The sequence below is a fragment of the Elephantulus edwardii genome, unplaced genomic scaffold (assembly GCF_000299155.1).
Source record: "Elephantulus edwardii isolate Elephantulus edwardi_28Jun2011 unplaced genomic scaffold, EleEdw1.0 scaffold00001, whole genome shotgun sequence".
In the NCBI taxonomy this organism is placed as follows: Eukaryota; Metazoa; Chordata; class Mammalia; order Macroscelidea; family Macroscelididae; genus Elephantulus; species Elephantulus edwardii.
In genome coordinates this window covers 6955720-6958449 of record NW_006399751.1, presented here as the reverse complement: position 1 = coordinate 6958449, position 2730 = coordinate 6955720, and the positions used below count along the sequence as shown (strand labels likewise).

Here is a 2730-nt window from a genome sequence, read left to right as displayed (position 1 = left end):
GGCCTGAGCGAGGCCCGCCCGCGCCGCCCGCTCATTCGGGCCCGGCCCGGAGCCCGCCGGTCCGCCCCTGACGCTCGGTGAGCCCCGGCTCACCTCAGCTGCCGGTCGTACTTCTGTTCCTTGGGCAGCTTCCCCGGCTGCGCCATGACCGCGCTCACGGCGCGAACAGCAGAATCCCTACCTAGTACCGCCGCCACCTCCGCTCGCGCAGGCGCACTGCGAGCCCTTTTGCCGCAGCTGCCGCGGTCCGCCCGCCGCCCCCAGGGGGCGCCGCCACTGCGCACGCGTGACTGCCATGCCCCGCGTCCCTGGCACAGTAGAGGTGTTAGAGAAGAGTACAGAGTATCCCGTCCCATGGACTGTCAAAAGAACAAACAGATATGTTGGGGGGAAATGCAGCCAGAGTGCTCCTTGAAGACAAAGGTGGCGAAGCTTCATCTCTCATACATTGGACGTGTTTCTAGGAAAGGTTATTCCTTGGAAAGGGACATCATGCTTGGATGATGGAGGATCAGCGAGAGTAAGACTTCCCCCCAAACAGATGCATTGACACAGTGAATGCAGCAACGAACTAGTAGTCTCTACCTCTGCCTGTGCAGGAATAGTGAAATCAGGTATATTTGAAATCAGGGATTTGTTTTGTTGGGTTTTTTTTTTTAATTTTTATTTTATTATTTTTGTGTGAGTGTACCGTCAAATCAGATCTGACTGGTACAGGAGGAGATTGTCCCTCCTTCCCCGGCAGAGCATCTGGTGGATGAAATCAGGGATTTGAAATCAGGTATATTTGCATTGTAATCGTTACCTCTAAATCCTGTTTCCTAATCTGAACAGTAGGTTATCTCCGATGGGTTTCTTATCTAAACAAGTACGACTCAGTGCTCTTTAGGCGTTAAGTTGTTGTTGTTACGTGCCGTCGTCGAGTCGTTTGCGACTCATAGCGACTCTATGTACAACAGCCCTAAACCGTGCTCTATCCTGTGCCAATCGCACTGTTTCTGACACACCCATTCCGATTACCCCAGTCACTGAATCAATCCACCTCATAGAGGGTCTTCCCCTCCTGCGCTGCCCCTCCACTCTACCCAGCATGATGTCCCTCTCCAAAGACCTGTCTCTCTTCACAGCATGTCCAAAGTATGTCAGACGAAGCCCCAGAATCCTTGCCTCCAAGTAGGTTTTTAAAAATGCGGAGCCATACTCTTACACACATACACAATCCTGAGGCATATAGGTTTTATTACTATGATCATTATTGTTCATCCATCAATAACTCATATACAAGTTCAAATTGAAGCTAAAGAAAATCAAAACAAGTCCCCAAAAATCAAATACAACCTTGAATCAACCCCATCTGAATTTAAAAAAAAAAAAAAGCATTTCAAGAATAGATTTGAGGCACCTAAGACTAATGGTCGAAGACCAGAGAAGTTGTGTGATGACATCAAGAATATATATCACCCATGAAGAAAGCAAAAAGGTCATTACAAAGAGAGAGGAGCAATAAAAAACCAGAATGGATGTCAGAAGAGGGTAAAAAATTGCACTAGAATGTCAAGAAATTAAAGGGAAGAAATGCCAAATTGAAGGAAATGAACAGAAGATTTCAAAGGGCAGCTTGGGAAGACAAAGAAAAGTATTGTAACAAACTATACCAAGAGCTGGAGCCATAAAATTTAAAAAGGGAAAAACTCGCCCAGCATTTCTCAAGCTGCAGGAGCTGAAAAATAAATTCAAGCTTGAAGTTACAATACAAAGGGTTCTATGGGTAAAATATTTAATGATCCAAGAAGCATCAAAGGAAAATGGAGGGAATATATACCTTTACTGTACCAAAAAGAATTGATTGGCACGGAACCATTTCTGGAAATAGCATATTATTAAGAACTAATGGTAAGAAAGAAGAAGAAAAGAACCAGTGGTAAGCAATGAAGAAATTCAAACAGCACTGAAGGCATTGGCAAAAAAGAACGCCCAGGAATTGATGGGATAACAACTGACATGTTTCCACAAACAGATGCAGCTCTGGACATGCTCACCAGTCTGAGTCAGGAAATTTGGAAAATAGCTACTTGGTCAACTGACAGAAGAGATCCATATTTATTTCCATTCCTAAAAAAGATGATCCAACAGAATGTGGAAATTATCAATTAATATCACATGCAACAGCCTCATTGTTGTTGTTGTGTACCATCAAAGTTGGAACTGCCCCCCAGCTGACTCTCCAGCTAGTTTCAATTAAAAATGGCTAGAAATGAGGTGAAAATGAGCATGGATCCCATTCCCACCCCTCCCTCACATGAGGACAGGAAAAGGACATTGTTTGACAGCAATGAAGCCATGGGGGTGGATGCAAATGCCCTCGGGCAGTATCTTCAGGGTCAGGGTGGGGCACACCCTCTCATCTTCACTGGTCCCTACCCACCACCTGTGGACGGAGCTGATGGGAAACAGGGGCATAATCCTTTCCCAGCTGCTCACGTGCACACACAGTCACATTTCCTTCTGGACAAATGAAATATAAGGCATAATAAAATACACCCAGGGACTGTGGGAAGGGCAAAAAGCAACAGGTGAGAGTTCATTGCTCATTCTCTCGTGAATGCAGTCATGAGCCAAATTAAAGGAACATCCTCAGCATTGGCGGGGAGTCATGTTACCCCTAAAGAAATTGATGATTTCAAGATTTCTGCTAGAGGTATCCAGAAAAAAGAAGAAAAATATACCTCA

The 2730-nt window shown here is 45.4% G+C and overlaps 1 protein-coding gene across 1 annotated transcript in view; it reads right to left on the bottom strand.

Moving 5' to 3' along the window:
* Positions 1–218, bottom strand: part of NAE1 (NEDD8 activating enzyme E1 subunit 1) — a 32276-nt gene extending 32058 nt beyond the window's left edge. Inside the window, exon 1 of the mRNA XM_006878712.1 lies at positions 94–218. The gene's annotated coding sequence lies outside the window, so the exon portion shown is untranslated. The remainder of the gene's footprint in view (positions 1–93) is intronic.
* Between the last annotated feature and the right edge of the window lie 2512 nt (positions 219–2730).